Consider the following 20,912-nt stretch of genomic DNA (forward strand, 5'->3'; position numbering starts at 1 on the left):
CTCCCACACACCCAACAAGAACAAGTTCCAATGCTGTTCATTTTTTTTTTTTTTTCATGAAGGCTGAGAACACTGAAGAAGTTGCAGAAGAACAGTTTGAAGCCAAGAGAGGTTGATTTGTGAGGTTTAGGGGAAGACACCATCTCCATCACAGAAGTGTAAGGTGAGCAACAAAGCTGCTGTTGAAGTTGCCCCAAGTTACTAGCTATTAGTTATCCAGAAGTTCTATCTAAGAGAATTGATGAAGGTGGCCTCACTGAACAACAGATTTTACAGACAAATCCTTCATAAAAGGAAGAGTTCATGTGGAAACTTCACTGTTATCTTATTTAAATATTGATGAAGTCATCCCAATCATTAGCAACTACCACCCTGATCTGTCAGGAGCAATCAACACCAGTAACACCCCAAACGCTAAGGTAATTGTTAACCTTTCTAAACAATAAAGTGTTTTTAATTAAAATTTGTATGTTGATTTCCCTTTTAATTTCATGTTTTACCCATTGCTTTTTAAGGAATATGTTGTTTAGTTTCCACACACTTATGATTCCCCAAGCTTCTTTCTGGTATCAATCTTTAATTTCAGTCCATTGTGATTAGGGACCATACTTAGCATGATTTAAATTCCTTTAAATTTTTGAAACTTGTTTTATGTCCTGGCATATGAAAAATATTCCATGTGCACTGAAGAAGAATATATATTTTGCTTATATTTCTTTTGAATTATTTTCTTAGTGGTGGCTGTATAGCTGACAGATCATCTTAATTTATCAGAATACATTTCAATTGAACACTCACTTAATTCCACTGAGATTTAGAAATCTTATGCCTATGTAGCTTTCTTCTCTTACCCCCAAAGCATTATACATACTATGTCTATATGTGTTACAAACTCAATGATACATTGTTACAATTATTAATAAAAAGCTGAGAGAGGAAGTTGAATTGCATATATTTACAGAGATTATTATGTAGCTTTTTTCTCATCCAAGTCCTTTATCAGTTATAGTTAAATATATTAAATTTTTGCATATTATAGGAATCAAAAGACTATTTTATGTGCATTTCTTACATAATTAGATTTTACATAAGTTAAGGAATGCAATAATAAATATATATTTGAGTATATCATAATCATGTAATAACTATTACTAGTTGTCCTTTAAAAAAAAACCTTGAAACAAAGCTTTTAAAAATGTTTTTCAAACTAAATACGAGCTGTGCCTTGTGACACATGCCTGTAATCCTAGTGACTTGGGAGGTTAAAGCAGAAGGATCACAAGTTCAAAGTTAGGCTCAGCAGATTAGTGAGGCCCTTAGCTTGCAAACCTTTCTGTCAACCTTTTTTAGGCCTGTAGTACATAGGATGATGATATAAAGATCAGTGGGTGCTTGATAGTTCTATTTTCCCTTTTATAATTTCTTTTATTTTTAATTGTCCATGTTTGATTTATGTATGTGTTCCGTTTAAGAATTCAATATGTTTATATGATGTGTAATGATCAGTTAAGTATAATTGTATTTCCCTCTCCTAAAATATTTAACATTTATATGTGTTGGGTACTTTTGAACTCTTCTATTGTTTTGAAATATAATGATTGCAGACTATAGTTACTGTTATCAAATGGAAAAACTAATTTCTCCCAAAAGTGCTTTGGTGCCTGCTACCTAACTTTTCTCTATCTCCCTTTTCTCCTCCTGTACTAAACTCTAGTGACCATCTCCTATGTTCAGCTTCTCTGAGATCAACATTTTTTAACACTCTACATATGAGTGAGAACAGGTAGTACTTGTCTTTGTGTGCCTGACTTATTTCCTTTAACATAAGGATATGTACTTCAATCCAAGTTGTCCAAAATGACAGAATTCCGTTCTTCTCTATGGCTAAATAATATTCCATTGTGTATGTGAACCACATTTTCTTATCGATTCATCCATTTTATACATGGTGGTTGATTCACTATCTTGGCTATTGTGAATAGCATTGCAATAAACATGAAAGAGTAGGTGTCTTTTTGATACAATAATTCTATTTCTGTTTCTTCCAGTACTGAAGCTACATCATGTGTTGTTCTATGTTTAGGTTGTACTTATTTATTTTATTTTATATTTTGTGCTACTAGGAATTTAACTCATGGCCTTGTGCATTTTGGGAAAGCACTGGTCTATGACCCTGTCTTTTGTATATATGTATGTATGTAAGTATGTATGTATTTAGAGATGAATCCTGTTAAGTTGCCTAGTCTAACGCTAAACTTGTTGTGATCCTTCTGCCTCAGCCTCTTGAGTAGCTGGAATTATTAGTTTTTCCCCCTGTACTTAGCTATGTTTAGGTTTTTAAGGAAACTTCATATCGTTTCCCGTATGTCTTTACTAATGTGCATTCCCAACTGGAGTGTGTGAGTTCCCCTTTTTCTGAATCTTTATCAATATTTGTTTTTTTTCTTTTTCTTTTTTGTTTGATAATAACTCTTCTAATTTGGGCAAGGTGATATCTCATTGTGGTTATGATTTTACTTTCCTTGATGATTAGTGATATTGAACAACTTTTCGCATACCTATTGGGCATTTGTACATCAGTCTTTGAGAAATATCTATTCAGATCATCTGCTGATTTTTAAATTGGATTTTTTTCTGCTAATTTGTTTGAGTTCCTTGTATATTCTGATGCCTATGAATTCCTTGTCAAATGGAGATTTTGAAAATATTTTTCCCAACTATAAGTTGTCTTTTCACTATATTATTTCCCTTGCTGTGCAGATGAAGCATGATTTGATAATAACCAGGTCTATTTTAGTTTTTGGTGATCATACTTTTATATCTTATTCAGAAAATCATTGCCTATACCGATATCATTAATTGCTCTGGGCAATGCAACACAGAACATCATGGCAGAAAGGTGCGACAGAGGAAAGCAACTCAGCTCCTGGAAGTTGGGGAGAGAGAAGAGAGAGAATTCAAAAAAGCTAGGTAGAGGAGAGAAGATATAAAACCTAAAGTCATGCACCTAGTGACCTAACTTCCTCCAGCCATACCCCACCTGCCAATATTTACCACCCAGTTGGTCCATTCAAATTATCAACCATCAAATAGAACTACTGATGAAGTTATAGCTCTCATCATCTAATCATTTTACCTCTAAACATTCCTGAATTACCTAATGTGAGCTTTTTTGGGGGTGGGTCACATCACATCCATCCCATAACAATTAACACTTGGGTCTATATATTTTCAGTTTGTTTTAGTATTTCTTACAAGGCAGTTATCAAAGGATTCTCTTAGTTTTTATTTATCTGGGAAATTGTCATGCCTTCCATTTTGAAAGATAGTTTTGTTGGAATTAATATTCTTAGTTGACAGTTTTTTCCCCTGCTTTTTGAATATGTTATTCTGCTGCCTTCTGGTCTCCATTATTTCTCTTGACAAGTCTACTGTAAATCATCTTCATGTTTCTTTGTATGTGATGAATCATTTTCTCTTGCAGTTTTCAATTCTATGTTTTAGAATTCTTATAATGATGTGTCTGGATACAGATCTCTTGGTGTTTATCTTACTTGGGTTTTGTTGAGCAGCTTGTATGTATAGATTGGTGTTTTTAATCAAGTTTCACAAATATCAACGCTAATGTCTCCTTTTGCTTTCTCCTGACTTCCTGGTACTCATATTATGCCTGTGCTTTTACTATTGATGCATGGCACATTTCTCTAGGATGCATCCATTGATTTCCCTCTTTTTAATTCTCTGTTCTCACTGCCAAATATTTTCCAATCCAAGTTTATGTTTTCTGATCCTTTCTTCTAGCCAGTTCAAATTTATTAAGTCCCCCTAGTGATTTTTTTTTTAATTTTCAGTTATCGTATTTACCAGTTACGAAATTTCTTTTTAATAACAAATATTCTATTGTTATTTTCCACTAATAAGATATTATCCTTTCATCTTCTTTTATTTCTACAAATATCATTTCTTTTAGTTATCTGAACATTTCATAATGGTTCCCTTGTTGTGTGTTAAATCCAATATTTGGCACTTACATAGGCAGTTTCTCTTGTCTCCTCCCCTCTTTTTTTCTGTTTATGGTTCACACTCTTCACTTTTTGATTCTTCTCCTCAGAAAGATTAATCTTGCGCATACAAACAGACACAAGGTGACCACAGTGATTTTATCAGGGCATTCTGTATGTATTCCCTGATCTTTGTGTTAAGTTATATGCCTCCGTTGGAATCACAATCAGTTGTTAGAATGCTCTGATTCTTTTCAACTGAATTCTAGGGACATATATTACTCCATATTTTGATTCAGGCCCCTTAGCAAGAAGTAGAATTAAAGCCATTATTTCTTTTCTGACTCTTGGAGGATTCTTTTTTTAGCTGTCTCTTTTTCAGTTCTATCTGGTCAAATGGATATCCAATGGTTTGGCTTATTGGTCTCATGGTACTACCTGACACCTCTTAACTTACTATAAAATATACATTGTCTTTAAGAGTACTCTTCAATGTGATCTTCCTCATATATTCTGTTTCAAAGGACATGAGTTCCACTGGGAAAAACTTCAGAGCTCTCTCTTCTATGGACTGTCTCTCCCACAAGCAAAATCTCTGAGTTATTTATTCACAGCTGGAGATAAGAGTGTCACCCTTTTTTAAAGACAGTGCCCTGGGTGACGGCAATAACCTTAACCTCTGTTCTCCTAGGCTTGCACTTTTGGCCATGGGTCTTGTGTCCCCTGAGTGATCTGATGTTATGACTCTTGGAGCCCCACTATTCTTGCCCTGCGGTGGCTATAAAATAGCCCATGCCCCGTAAGTGGGAAAGGATGATGAAAAGTCAACTTAATCTTTTTGCTATATTCGTTAAGAATTTATCCTCTCTAATGCAGCTTAGAGGTGAAGAGGATGTAAAGTAGTAGTGGCCTGTTTTTATCATTGAGAGACGATGTCCTTGACAGGGAGCTGAGAGGAAATAAAGCCCTGTCTTCTTGGCCAGACCCACGGGGGAGTGCAGTGCCTACCCTGCTAAGTTGAGGAGGGTGGGAGAGGAAGTGAGGCAGGTTCCAGTGCAACAGACACTTGTTCACACTCAAGTTTCACAGATATTCTCGAGCCGGTGTTTCTTCAAGGGCTCTATGTCCTTAGACAAATTCCTGGAGACTTTGAAAGGCTTTTATTTTTGTTTAAAGAGTAATTTTCATCATAGTGTTTTGGTGAGGAACAGGTATGTGGAACTCCTCAGACAGACAGCCACTATGAAATTAGCAGTTTGTTTATAAAAACTTTTTTCCCCCTTAACTTTAGGGCTTTAAGTTACAAATTTATAAGGTGAAGATTTGGACTTCTCAGTCTCCAGACCTGAAAGAAGTACATTTTTGTTCTTTTTCAAAGATCTGGTCTGGGGTATTCTGTTATAGAAGCAAGAAACAAACTTAGATAAGGATTGTTTCAGACCATGGAGTGTGTGTGTGTGTGTGTGTGTGTGTGTGTGTAGATACTATGATAAAGACATAGTTATTGAACTCTTCCCGATTCTTTAATTTTGGACTCAGTAAAACAGAAATGAGATTTTTCCCCTTCATTTATTGGGCCTAAAATTGCAATTTTTGCCAGTTTGATAAGTGTTTTCTAACACACACAACTGAGTATCATAACCAATTATTTGAAACATACAACTCGTGATATGAATCATGTGTACTACTGTTGTAGCAGTAAATGCATCATATGAAAATAGAAGGAAATATTTTAAGTAGATATTTGTAATAGATTTTTTTTCCCTTTTATCACTAGTTTTTTATTGTGTAGCTTCTTTCTTAAGGCGTTTCTGTATTTTCTGAAATCACAACATGCTCTTGATTCCTTTTGTGCATTCTGTGTCCTAGGCCTAGAACCACCTACCTATCTAGGAAACCCTGATTCCTTGCTTTAGAGAATGATATTAGAAACCAAGATCTAGAATTTAGGTATTCTCTCTACTGTGGGGCTCATTGTTCGAAGGTTGTGTCAACTAGAAGAGTAAGGATATGTATGGACATTTCTATCTGTTTAAAAGCCTTTTTTTAAATTTTTGTTTTATCCCGTGGAGATGCATACCTATCGGGTTCTCAGGTTCATAGTACCTCCTGACATGAAGAAAACATTTGCCATTAAAATCACTCTTAGAATAGAATTGCATCCTTACATCCTATTTCTCTCTTATGAAGTATAAGATATTCATTTATAGAATCAGTGTGATTTTGCATAAATTAGATACTTTTCTCCCTAAACCTGCCCAGGAGGTCAAAGTGAAAAATATCCTTGTTACAGTACCCCGTTTAAATATATATTTCTCAACAGCTTTTAAGATTAAATACCTAATGGTTAAAAACCATATAAATTTTTTCTCTGTGTCAGGGAACCTCTTTAAGACCAGCATAACATTGAATGGATCCATTCTTCAGGACTACAGTAATAATAAAACCAAATGAGTTATCTGGCACACCATGGTGTAACAGAAGGGAGAGTCTTTGGACCCAGAGAGAATAACAACAGGGGTCTGGAAGTAACAAATATTTTCATTCTTGTTTAGGAATAGACCACAAGAGCAAATAAAAAGCCTTGGAAGAGACGAGAAGTGCATTTTTCAGTAATAAAATCAGAACTGGGAGACATAAGTGCTGAAATTTGGGGGAGAAGGAAAGTTATCAGTGGTCAGAATAAGCCGCCACCTAGAGAACTAGTACTAAAAATGTTACCACTTATGTTAGAAAATCAGTTAAATAATGTGCCACTGGAAACTAAATAAAGATTCAAATAATAACCTAATATATAAAATTTTATATATTAGGTTCCTTTACACTCACCAAGGGAAATTTATTTTCACTTGTTTTCATTTTAAGGAGTAAGAACATTCAGTTACACAGATGTTCATAATTTTAAGGTAAGAAAACTCAAAAATAGATGAATTCCTTTGCCCAAATTATAATCAAAACCAACTTAGCTTTCCAGGTGTTTGCTTATGAACTGCACATATAAATCACTACAAATCAGGGCAGTTCCCCATCATCATAAATATGTCTTCAGGATACTTACTGCAATAAATTTAAATGTAAAAATATTTAAAAATTCAACTCAGTATTGCTTGATGAAATAAATTTCCATTTTTGGCATTTTAAATTCCAGCTGAAAGATTTTCTAATGCAGACGACACCTTATCAAAGGGATGATGGCTTCCTTTTCCATTTCCAGCTTGTTGGGCTTCAATGAGTGCGCTGAAAGTGAAATGAGGAGTTTCACAGTGGTCATTAATACTTGCATTTAATGACTTCTCTTTAAATATCAAACGGAATTTTTCCAAATGACTTTCAAGTCAAAGTTCAGGGCTGTGTGTGTACAAATACAGGGCCTGTTGGGGGATGGCTGGTGTTATGGTTTGGATCTAAGCTATTGAGTTTTAGCAAAAGAAAAAAGAAAACTAGCTAATTAAGAAAAAAAAATCATTCACCCACTTGAAAACTTTTGCTTATTGTCTTTTTGTTTGTTTAAAGCTACTAAAAATGTATATGAGCACGTGAACCAATTTGGGAACTAGAAGAACTAGCTTATATTTGAGGATCTCACTGACTTGTGGGATGGAACATAGCCTAGCATGTAGAAAGGATTTTTTTGATATTTGGACTGAAACATCATACATTCTACCTAATAAATAAATCCTTGTTAATAAGGATGCCCAAGAATACCTCCTGGTATTAAGGGAACTTGATGTTCCTGCATGGAAAATTTACAGCAAAGATGAGCTATATTATGGAAAACAAGAGTGAGGAAGGTTTATCCGGGTCACTTTGATCAGTGTATCTTTGCAGAGTCAATCATTACTTGAGATCTGACTATCAGGAGACCTGCATGGAACAACAGGGCGGAAGAGAGGGTTCCTACAGGTTCAGTAGACAGAAAGTATTACAAAGGATTCTTAATATTTTAACCATGGAATAAGGGCTACATAAAATTTCAGAAGGATCAGTCAATTTAAAAAAATTCAGGACCAGGTGAAAAGATGATTCTTAAAATTAAAGCTTTACTTTTATTTATAAAAGCAGAACGATCTAGGTAAAATATCAGAGGTGGGGGTCACTTGGCAAAGCATCCTTTTTTGGTGTTATCTAAAAATTTTTAATGATTTTCAGTAAATGCTATCAATTATTTCATCTTTGCTAATTTTCAAAGGTGTCATAATTTTGATAGTCTACACAGATAAACAGATTAATATAAATATTGGTGGAAATTACAAATTTATCAGTTGCATGCAGGGTTTCCTTCAAGAATACATTCATAAAAGCATTCTTTTTAGACATTCCCGTTGAACCATCATTCATTTTGACTCCTAATTGACAGGAATAAAACTGTGGAATCAACTGTGCTGATTAGAACTTCTGTTCCACCATCAGGACAAATTGTTCACTTTCTCTGCCTCTAGTTCCTCATCAAAATGGCAAAAATTTGTAATTCCTATCTGAGAAAACTCAGGGTAGATTTAAAGATTATTCATTTATAGTGCTTTGCACAGTGCTTGACATAATTAATGGTCACTATATACACGCTATAATTGTAAATATTGCTGCTATTACCCTCCCCATCCTCTTTCTAAATAAAACATTTCTAAATGCAAAGGTTGATCTGTAAAGCTTTGGACTTTTAAAGAGCAGGCTTTAAATTGTCACTCAAATATGCTATTATTTGAATGTTCATGTCCTCCCCAAGTCCACATGTTGAAATCCTAACCCACAAGGTGATGTTATGGTTTGGATCTAAGGTATTGTGTTTCATCAAAAGAAAAAAGAAACTAGCTAATTCAAAAAAGATATCATCTACCCTCTTGAGAACTTTTGTTTATTGTCATAGGGGCCTATGGGATCTGACTGAATCCTGTGAAGCAAAACACTGTGACTGAGATTAGTAAACTACTAAAAGAAGGTTGAGAATGACCCTTTACCCTTCAGACATGTGATGACATTGTAGGAAAAAATAAACCCACTAAAAATGACCATCTGTTAATCAATTCTGCATGTATACCAGACATTAATTCTGCTTGTGCCTTGATCTTAGAGTGCCTAGTCTACAGGATTGTGAGAAACAAATTTCAGTTGTTTGTAAGATGCTAATTCATGGTATTTTGTTATGGCAGGCTCAATAGACTAAGACAATCACTTAATTCAATGACTGATGAGGACTTCACCTCTTCAGGTGAAATGTCTTCACATATCATGGTTGAGTATAGATAATCTATTCCACAGGGTTGTTGAAATGATTGCATATGCTAATGTACTTAAGAAATTTAGCACTGTGCCCATCAGGTAGTCAAGAGTTCAAAGCTGTGGCAATCGCTCAGATCAATGGTCTATCCCAGACAGGTGTCTTTCTTGCCTACTTAGAAACACGTGAACAAAAGTAGTAAGTCATGGTAGGAAGGTGTCTTGGACTTTCGGAAATCCTTAGTTTACTCTACTTTAACTAAAAGTAAACTTTTTTTTTCTTTTTTTTAAAAAATATTCTAATTAGTTATACATGACAGCAGAATGCATTTTAATTTATTATACACAAATGGAGCACAACTTTTCATTTCTCTGGTTGTACATGATGTAGTATCACACCATATGTTTAGTCATATGTGTACCTAGGGTGATGATGTCCATTTCATTCCACCATCTTTCCTGCCCCCATACCCTCTCCCCTTCCCCTTCTTCCCCTTTTTCCAATCAAATTTCCTCCATTCTTCCTACCCTATTCCCATTGTGGATCAGGATTCACTTGTCTGAGAGAATATTTGGTATATGGTTTTTGGGGGATCAGTTTACTTAGCATGATAGTCTTCAACTCCATCCATTTACCTGAAAATGCCACAATTTTATTCTTTTTAATGCTGAGTAATATTCCATTGTGAGTATATACCACACTTTCTTTATCCATTCTTCTATTGATGATCATCTAGTTTAGTTCTACAGTTTAGCTGTTGTGAATTGTGTTGCTATAAACATTAATGTGGCTACATCACTGTATTATGCTGATTTTAAGTCCTTTGGGTATAGACCAAGGAGTGGGATAGCTGGGTCAAATGATAGTTCCATTACAAGTTTTTGAAGGAATTTCCATACTGCTTTCCATAGTGGTTGTACCAATTGACAGTGCCAAGAGCAATGTATGAGTGTATCATTTCCCCCACATCCTTGCCAACACTTATTATTGCCTGTATTCTTGATAATTCACATTCTGACTAGAGTGAGATAAAATCTAAGATTAGTTTTGATTTACATTTATCTAGTTACTAGAGAAGTTGAACATTTTTCATGTATTGATCAAGTGTAAACTTTAAAATTTTGCAGCCCTGGAATCCTCATATCTCCTTTGCCTTTGTTCATGTTCTCTTTTTCTATGCTGAGAACCAAAAGGAGAGAAAAATTCTAGGCATGATTCTGATGCAGTTTAGTTTTAGGTAAGCAGTTGAGGCAGCTTTACACTATACTTTTCTCTTTGCTTCCCAGTGGCTCTGTGCTCCTTCCTTGATCTTACCTCCTGTGCTCAGTGATGTCATGCTGTCTTCCTATGCCTTATCAAACCCTGTGCTCCTCTCCATGCCACCTTGAAGTAATCCTGATTAAACTCCCAATGATGGATCTCTTACTCCTGGTGGGATCAAATGATTAAAACCTGGGAAAAGTAATAACTGTATTTCAACAAAGATGGAATTCAACTACAGCCGGCACCTGACTTACCATATTTTGACTTACAAATTTTTTACTTCATGATGGTTCAAAACCCATTTCTGTTCAATAGAAGATGCATTGTGAATCTTGAATTTTGACTTTTTGTGGGCTACTGTTCCATGATACAGTCTTCTCCTGTGTGATGTCAAACAGCAGGCCATGAACTGCAGCTGTCAGTCAGCCACACTGTGAGTAGGGTGAGTAACTGCTGCTCTTCAGAGGACTGTCTTGAAACTATGATGTTCAGTAGGGTTAGGTGTGTAGATTAAATGCATTTTTGACTTACATTATTTACTACTCATGACGGGTTTATCAGCTGTGTAATCCCATCATAAGTCAAGGAGCATTTGTATTGAGCTTCTGTGTGGTAGGAAGCACCAAGATATCTAGTGATTCCTGAGAATGATATCCGTGGCTGAACTTGTCCAACTGAATATGATAGAATCAAACATGTGAAAGAGGAGAAGTATAAATAGCCACAGAAGATATCAAATGGCTTTATTGTACCTTATTTTTCTCCTTTAATCCCTATTTGCTTCTCAGGAACCTTGAGTTCTAGATTTGAATCTTATTTTCATCACTTATTAGCTGCTTAATATAAGCATGTCAAACAAATCATCTAATCCTCAATTTTCTTACCTGTGAAATATTTATGCCTTGTGTTTATAGTAAGTACATCAACAAATGTGTAGGAAAGCTTTTTTCTAGTGCTAGCCCATGAATTTAACTAGACAGTGCTTTTCTGACTTGACTCAAATGGAGCTATTTAATCTGATCTCATCTTCTCTACACTTTGAAAGTTAAACCCTGTTTTTTCCTACTCTTTTTTTTTTTTTTTTGTATTGGGTATTGAACTCAGGGGCACTTGACCATTGAGTTATATCTTGATCCTCTTTTATTTTCTTAATTTTGGAACAGGCTTTCTCTAAATTGCTGAGACCATCGATAAGTTTTTGAAGCTGGTCTCAGACTTGCTTTCCTCCTGCCTCCTTCTCTGAGACACTGCAGATTACAGGTGTATGCCACCATGCCCTGCTATCTTCCTACTCTTGAAAAAATATTTAGAGGCTGTTTGTAAAGTCAGTGTGAAACATAATTCCAGACTTCAAAAATCAAACTAAACATTATTAATAATTGGATGCAATACCTTCTTTGGAAATATGTTGCTGTCAAGTTTGGCCTGCTCCCCTTTCTCACTCATTATGATATTTTGAGTAATTCAAAAGTCAATTTAAAAAAAAAAAACTTGTTACTCTTGCCCAAGAAATTTCAAAGAAACTCTGTGACCTACTATAGGAGGACAATTACTTAAAACTAAAATGCAGCTTCTCCAGATGCAGGTTTACAAAAGCCGAGGCTCTGAGTTTAACTTCCTAAGCACTGGAAAACCCTTTGTCAAAGTTTTTTTTCCCCCCACAGGCCTTTACTGCAGAGGCATTAATTAAGTCAGTGTAGGATTAGGGAAGAGTGGGCAGATTCATGAATTATCCTCAATGTATAGTGTTTAATCAAAGGAATGACTTTTCTTGACTACTCATTAGATTCGCCTTTTAAAGTATGTTTAATTTTACATTTTACCCAAAGGAGACAATTTTGAGTGGAAATGCCTTTGATCAAGGCATTAATGTGAAAATCAAGTTTCTACTGGGATCAAGTTTAATGAAATTTCCTACTCCTTTTCCTTCATAAATAATAATTGCTCATTTGTTATTTAAACATTGCTAGCTTATTCTATTCAGACTTAGTACCAGCCTGTGAAGCCAGACATGTAGCACTTTTGAGGGTCTTAAAATTCCTGCTCTTTATTTAGTAAACAAGGGAAATGGTGCTTTGTTCATGGTCACCTGGGTCTGCATTGTCACAGAGCCATGTGGCAGCACTCACCCCTCCCAGGCCGCACTTCCTGTGGCCTCTCCCCTCTTCTTTCTCATCCTCCTTTCCAGCCTGGCTTCCCATGGTCTCATCAAGCTTTCTGGATGTACAAAGCTGTTTCAAGAGGAATTAGTCTTGTGCTTCATTGATGCATTATTCTATTAAAAGGAATTAATGACTGCTGTTGGATTAAATAGTACCATGGTTTTCAGTGAGCAAGGTTCAGTGTTTTAAATTTAAGGATTGGTAGCCCTAATATGACCAAAACTGACATAAAATACTAGTTGTTAGTCCGTCAGGTAACTTGCAAAGACTGTCTTCTGTTTTGTTTCTTTGTTTCCTCCAGTGACAAGAACAGTTCTACTAATTCATTCTAAGGTACCACAAAAGAAAAAAAAAGATTCTATGTCTATTCCATTTTCAACATTTAAAAAAGCATTATTCCACCAGAAAACTTCTAGAACTAATAAATGAATTCAGCAAAGTAGCAGGATATAAACACCCATAAATCAAAGGCATTTCTGTATATCAGTGACAAATCCTATGAAAGAGAAATGAGGAAAACTATCCCATTTACAATAGCCTCAGAAAAATAAAATAAAATAAAATACTTGAGAATCAATTTAACGAAGGAGGTGAAAGACCTCTACAATGAAAAGTACAGAATGCTAAAGAAAAACATTAAAGAAGACCTTAGAAGATAGAAAGACCTCCCTTGTTCTTGGATAGGCAGAATCAATACTGTCAAAATGACCATACACCAAATGCACTCTACATATTTAATGGAATTTCAATGAAAATCCTAATGACATTGTTCAAAGAAATAGAAAAAGCAATGATGAAATTTACCTGGAAAAATAGGAGACCCAGAATAGCTAAAGCAATCCTTAGCTAGAAGTGTGAAGCAGATGGCATCACTATATCAGACCTTAAAATATACTACAAAGAAATAGTAACAAAAATGGCATGGAATTGGCACCAAAATAGATTTGTAGACCAATGGTACAGAATAGATGACACAGAGACAAACCCACATAAATATAGTTATCTCATATCAGACAAAGGCACCAAACCCATATATCGGTGAAACAACAGCCTCTTCAACAAATGGTACTGGGAAAACTGAACATATATATGCAACAAATTGAGATTAAGCCCCTATCTCTCACCATGAACAAAACTCAACACAAAGTGAATCAAGGAACTAGGAATTAAACCAGAGACCCTGTGCCTAACAGAATAAAAAGTAGGCCCAAATCTGCATCATGTCAGATTAGGCCCTGACTTGCTTAATAAGAGTCCTATAGTGTAAGAATTAACATTAAGAATCAATAAATAGGATGGATTCAAACTAAAAAGCTTCTTCTCTGGGCTGGGGATGTGGCTCAAGTGGTAGCGCGCTCGCCTGGCATGCGTGCGGCCCGGGTTTGATCCTCAGCACCACATACAAACAAAGATGTTGTGTCCACCGAAAACTTAAAATAAAAATAAATATTAAAAAATATTCTCTCTCCCCCCCTTTAAAAACAAAGCTTCTTCTCACCAAAATATATAATCAGTGAGCTGCATACAGAGCATACAGAATGGGAGCTAAATTTTATCACACACACATCATATAGAACACTAATCTCTAGGATATATGAAGAACTCAAAAATCTTAACAGCACAAAAAACAAAAAACAAAGCAAAACAAAAAAACAACAAATAACCCAATCAATAAATGGGCCAAGGAACTGAATAGACACTTTTCAGAAGAGGATATACAATAAGTCAACAAATATATGACAAAATCTTCAACATCTCTAGCAATTAGAGAAATACAAATCAAAACTACTCTAAGATTTCATCTCACTCCAGTCAGAATGGCAGCTATCAAGAATACAAACAACAATAAGTGTTGGCAAGGATGTGGGGGAAAAGGCACACTCATACATTGCTGGTGGGACTGCAAATTGGTGCAGCCAATAGGGAAAACAGTATGTAAATTCTTTGGAAAACTTGGAATGAAACCACCATTTGACCCAGCTATCCCACTCCTTGGTCTATACCCAAAGGACTTAAAAACAGCATACTACAGAGACACAGCCACATCAATGTTTATAGCAGCACGATTTATAATAGTTAAACTGTGGAACCAATCTAGATGCCTTTCAGTAGATGAATGGATAAAGAAAATGGGATATATATATCCCATATATATATGTATATATATATATATATATATATATATATATATATATATCCCATATATATATGTATATATATATATATATATATATATATATATATATATATATATATATATATATACATACAATGGAATATTATTCAGCATTAAAAGAGAAGAAAATCTTGGCATTTGCAGGTAAACGGATGGAATTGGGGAGTATAATGATAAGTGAAGTAAGCCAATTCCAAAAAACCAAATTTCTTCTCTGATATGAGGATGCTGAGTCATAATGGGGAAGGGGGGGTGCATGGGAGGAATATAAGAACTTTAGATAGGGCAAAGGGGATGGAGGGAAAGGAAGGAAGCATTGGGATAGGAAAGCCAGTGGAATGAGATGAACATCATTACCCTAATTACATGTATGAAGTCATGAAGTCATGAGTCTATTTTGTCTAGAACCAGAGACATGAAAAATTGTGCTCTATATGTGTAATATGAATTGAATTGCAATCTGGTGTCATATATAACAAATTAGAATAAATTAAAAAGCATGATCTTATTCATAAATAATATTTTTTTTTCTAATTTGTTTATTAATGCGGCATAGTCAAATCCAGAAAAAACGATCAGAGCACTGAATTAATCAACATGGATTTCACTGGGCACAACTTCCCAATGGAGAGGACCAAAAAAAAATCAGTAAACTGAAAAAAAGAAATTGTTCACTCTGGACATAGAGATAGAAGAGACTGAAAAAAATTGAACTGAGCCTTCAAGACCAATGGATATAAAACTTATCTAACATTTATAAATTAAAACCACAATGTGACATCATAGCCCATCTGTTAGAATAGCTAAAATAAATAATGGTAATATCAACAAATGCTGGAGAGCATGTATAGATATGGAATCATTTATATAACGCTAGTAGGGATATATAATAGTATATTCATTTAAAAACACTGTTTGACAGTTTCTTAAAAACTAAACAAGCAATCTTCATGTCACCCTTAAATTTTAGCACTGCATATTTATCTTAGAGGCAGTAAGATAAATTTAAACAAAAAATATATATTAATATTCATAGCAGCTTTTTAAAAAACACCTCCAAACTGGAAACTGCCCCAATATCCTTCAAATGGTGAATTAAACTGTGGTAGATCCACACATAGATTCCTATTCAGTAAGAGAAAGGATCAAATCATTCATAAGCAACAACTAAGACAAATCCCCCACAAATCATGCTGAGCCAAAAAATTCAAATGTATATAATTTATATATAATTTTATAATGCTACTTATATAAAATTCATGAAATAATGCAATTATAGAAATGAAGTTTACTAATTGCCAGAATTAGGGAAGGGGAAGAGAAGGTTTGTGACCATAAAAGGGCAATAGGAAGGATATTGATGATGGAAATATTCTTTATCTTAACTATATCAATGTCAGTATCAAACTGTGATACTGTACTATGGTTTTGGAGGAAATTACTTGTGGGGAAAACTTGAAGGAGGGCGCACAGGATTCCTCTCTGTATTACATCTTATAGATGCATATGAAATTATGATCATCTAAAAATTAAAAAATTAACATTTAAATGTTATTGGTGCATTGTAATTTTACTTATAATGGGATTTATGATGCTATATTTACACATGTACATAGTTTGATCAGTTTCATTTTTCAGTACTTTATTTTTCCATCCTCCCCTTCTTTTTGCTTAAATAAATTTTTTCAAGTTTCCAAATACCTAGCAGGAAGAATTCAGTATACCATATATTATTGTTTTGAGGAAATCAAAACAATATGAATAAGCAATCTTACATTGGTGATATATTTTTCATTTAAAACTTGGACATGAGAACTGAATTGATGAAGCAGTTAATGACTTAATATGTGTGAAATTACCACTTCTGCCTACTCATTTCTATGTTACCTCCCTTAAAATTGTTAATAATTGTAATATATGTGAGAAGAAACTGAAATAATATGTTCAATCTTGACCATGGCCTGGGGACCCACAGAGGTCTTTCAGATCATTTAAGGTATCCTTGAGGTCCAAACTGTAATCAGGAATAGTGTTTACCTTTTTTACTGTGTTGACAGTTTATGTTTGTGTTAGGTGAAACTGTTGACATTTTAGTAAGATTCAGGCAGTGGCTCTAAAATGTACTAGTAATCATACTCTTTTCTGCTGTCCATTCATAGTAATGAAAGTGCCAGTTACACTTAAGAATTCCCTTTATGAAGCAGTTAAAGTTATTGATTTTATTAAATGTCAACTCTTTGGTAGATGTTTTTAATATTCTATTTGATTAAATGTGAAGTATGCATTGAAATGATTTGATATATACCAGTTTAATGATTTTTCTCTAACAAAAACACTTGTATGATTATTTTGAGTGTTGAGTGGATTAGTTGCTTCTTTCTTTATATCTTTGTCTTTCATTTTGTCTATTTCTTTCTTTTTTGTGAAATATCAACTTACTTGAAAGAACAGTTGACATGCAAATTATGGTTATTTTAGGTATTTCTTATCTGAAATGATTGTGATCAGAAATATTTGGTTTTGGATTTTTTTTTCAGATTTTGAAACATTTGCATATATATAAAAGGAGATATCTTAGACCAAATTCTAAATATGAAATTCATTTATTTTTCATATATACCTTATAAACATAGCTGATACATAATTTCATACAATATTTTTAGTGCACCTGTGTTTTGACAGGAACCTGTCACATGAGGACATGTGTGGAGTTTTCCATTTGTGATGCATATTGGTAGTCAAAAGTTTTTGATTTTGTAGCAGAAGTTTCAAACTCCGTATCTTTGGACAGGGAAGCTCAACTTGTAACACTTGAGCACTTGGAATACATTTTATTGAAAATAAACAAGATAAACCTGCCATTTTACGAAAAACAACTGAACACTTTTGTTACTAATGACAAATTTTATGATTTCAAGTAAAATTTAGTATATTGAAACACAGGAATTTGCCACTACAAACTTGGAAACTTTTCTGATAGGTTTGGAGATTATGTTAAATATGATTTTAAATATTGTATAATGAAGTGTGCCACCATTGGAAGACATGCATAATTCAGTAAAATGGCATTTTCCAAATGGCCATGGAGTGATATAACAAAATTTGGCATGAGTGAAAAATCCATACAAAATAAAAGAAATGAATTTGAATGTAGTTGAGAATGAAAAGTTAATTAATTTCACTTTACAACTAATCTTTAAGAAACTCTTGCCTGACTAGCTTTAGTGCAATATTACAAAATAGCCATGATTATCTAAAAACACTATTAAGACAATCTTCCATTTTTAGATCACATATCTATGAGAAATTGAAGTTTCTTCATCCACTTTAAACACTGTGTAACTATAGATTTTATGCACTAATCAATACAAAAATCTAGTGGTTAGATATCAGGAAACCTTCAAAAATATGCAGCGATGCCACTCTATGTATCAGTTGTTTGAAAATATAGTTATTTTTCATAAAAATCCTTCCCAATAACTAAATGTCTGTGTTCTTGTTATTTTAACATCAAATTATATAAAAGTTGCTCATTTTACTTTTAATATTGGATAAACATAAACATAATCTACAATAAGAGATCTTTAGGTTTTCCTAAAACTTTTAAGAGTGGAAAGGGACCGAAAGTTTGAGAGTGAAATCATTGATGCCAGTGTTCCTATAAAGCACTAGAGCAGAATGTTCAAGATGGCAGAATAGAAGAGGCAGCTTTCCTAGATGCTATGGATGTGAAACTGAGAAAGTGGGTATGACAGCTTCTCAGTAATACGTGTGGGGAAAAAAAGGGGTGGGGATGTAAATGGGAATTAATACTGGATATCAAAGCAGATGAGGAATCAGGAGTTTGGATATCAATAGAATAAGGAAGAAATCCCTCCACTGCTTCCAGCACCTTCCAGAGCAGTCCCTTCAAGGTAACAGTGGAGGGATAGCAGAATAAAGGCAGCCCACGTTTTTAGGAGGCCTGTGGTATGTAGTAGTATGGAAAGATCAGAGATCAAAGACACTGCCAGACTGACCCAGAAGATGTGCAGCACAATACACTAATTGGGATAGAAGCTGAGCCTCTCCCAATTGCCTGTGAAGAACAGAGGAAGGAGCCATCCTACAGCTGCAGGTCAGAGGCCAGCAGCTCTGGGTGCCAAGACCTGGAAAACCTGAGCTGGATCCAGAAACAAACCCATTTACATGTCATGAAGTGTGTGCTTATTTAAAGTCTTCAGACTAATCGCCATTCAGTAAAGAACCTAGAGCCTCCCTAGGCTCAACCCTGCTTTCAGGAGCTCAGACTATGGGAGCTACTCTCACAGAACCTGAGGATGAAGCAGGCATCACCCTCTGGCCCACTCTACCTGACATGGCCAAGAAGGGAAGATGGGAATTTCTAAACTCCAACTGGCAATTTGCTGAGCAACTCAGAAAGAGAGAATTTGATAACCTGTGGCCAATAGTATCATAGACACTACATACCTCAAGAAGAAACAGAAAGAAAGACATTTGGAAATAGACAACAAATATATATTCTCATAGAAAAATTTTTTTTACCACTGTAACAGAAAAAAAAATTTTAACGTTTCACTGATAACTTATTTTTTTTTCCTGTTTAATTGTGAGCTGAGCTGAATGGTTCATGGACTCTTATACATATTTGTCTCTTTTATATTTCTAGCATTTTAAAAATTTGTTTTAATTAGTTACACATGACAGTATAATGATCTTGACATATCATACATTTGAATCAGATGGGATATTTCTAGCATTTTTAAAGGCAGTTATTTTTCATGGGTCAATCTTTTGAGGGCTAAGATATTTGATTAGTGTATTTTTATTTTGTTTTGTATTTTTTTCTCTCACTTAGCTGTTTTCCTTAATTCTCTTTTTCTTCTGCTAACAGCCACACTCTATTGTTCTCTCTTTCATGCTTCCTTTAATTTTTTACTTTTATTTTCACACCTCCTCCCTCATAATCATCAAATCCTACATCTCTTTTGTTCTCACCCTGTTCACCTTTTGAAATTGTACACCCTTTTGCAAACTTACTGTTTTTAACATTGGCAAACCTGATTACATCATTTCTGTTTATTGGGTCAAATAACATTGTAAGTGTCATAGTAGGGACTATTTGCTTTAATGTTGTACATAATTTGCATTGGTTGCTGTTATTACTTGTCCTTCCCTAAACTTTGAGGTAGTGGAAAGCTTCAGGGACACTGTGAGTTCACAGGATAGAAACTCTACTGCCTCAGATCCATAATGTCAAATGGGTAGGCACACAAACAACATGAGAAAAACGGTGGAACAGACTATTGCAGACAAACCAAAATACCTCAGTTACGAATCCACCAACATCACAGTGCAAGACATGTCAGAGAAGAAATTTAGAAAGTTCATAGTGAAACTGATTTGAAAGGTAAAAGATGACATAGGGAATGGAATCAAAGTGAAAATACAATAAAGTAAAATATTAATTCAATAAAGAGAAAGAAATTCTGGAAAAAAAAGGAAATTCTTGAATTAAAGGAATCAATAAACCAAATTAAAAGTTCATTGTAAAGCATCACCAGAAGACTAGACCACTTGAAAAATTTAGTTTCAGCCAATGAAGACAAAACATATAATCTCAAAAACAAAGTTGACTGTGGAGAAAAGATTTAAGAGACCATGAACAGAGATTCCAAGAAATATGGGATAAAATTAAACGGCCAAAATTAAGATTTATTGGGATAGATGAAAGCTCAGAAATACAATCCAAAGAAATGCACAATCTTTTCAATAAAATAATATCAGAAAATGTCCTAAACCTTAAGAAGGAAATGGAAAATCAGGAGGCTAACAGGACCTCAAATATACAAAACTACAACTGACCCCCACTAATGCACGTTATTATAAAAATGCCTCACATACAGAATAGGAATAGTATTTTAAAGGCTGTCATAGAAAATCAGCAGGTCACATTGAGAGGGAAATCAGTGCAGATTTCAGCACATTTCTCAACCCAGACCCTAAAAGACAGGGGGTCTTAGAATAATATGTACCAAGCTGAAAGAAAGAAATTTCTGAAAGAAAATGAATGCTAACCAAGAATACTATTCCCA

This window comes from Marmota flaviventris, chromosome 6 (assembly GCF_047511675.1).
Source record: "Marmota flaviventris isolate mMarFla1 chromosome 6, mMarFla1.hap1, whole genome shotgun sequence".
In the NCBI taxonomy this organism is placed as follows: domain Eukaryota; kingdom Metazoa; phylum Chordata; class Mammalia; order Rodentia; family Sciuridae; genus Marmota; species Marmota flaviventris.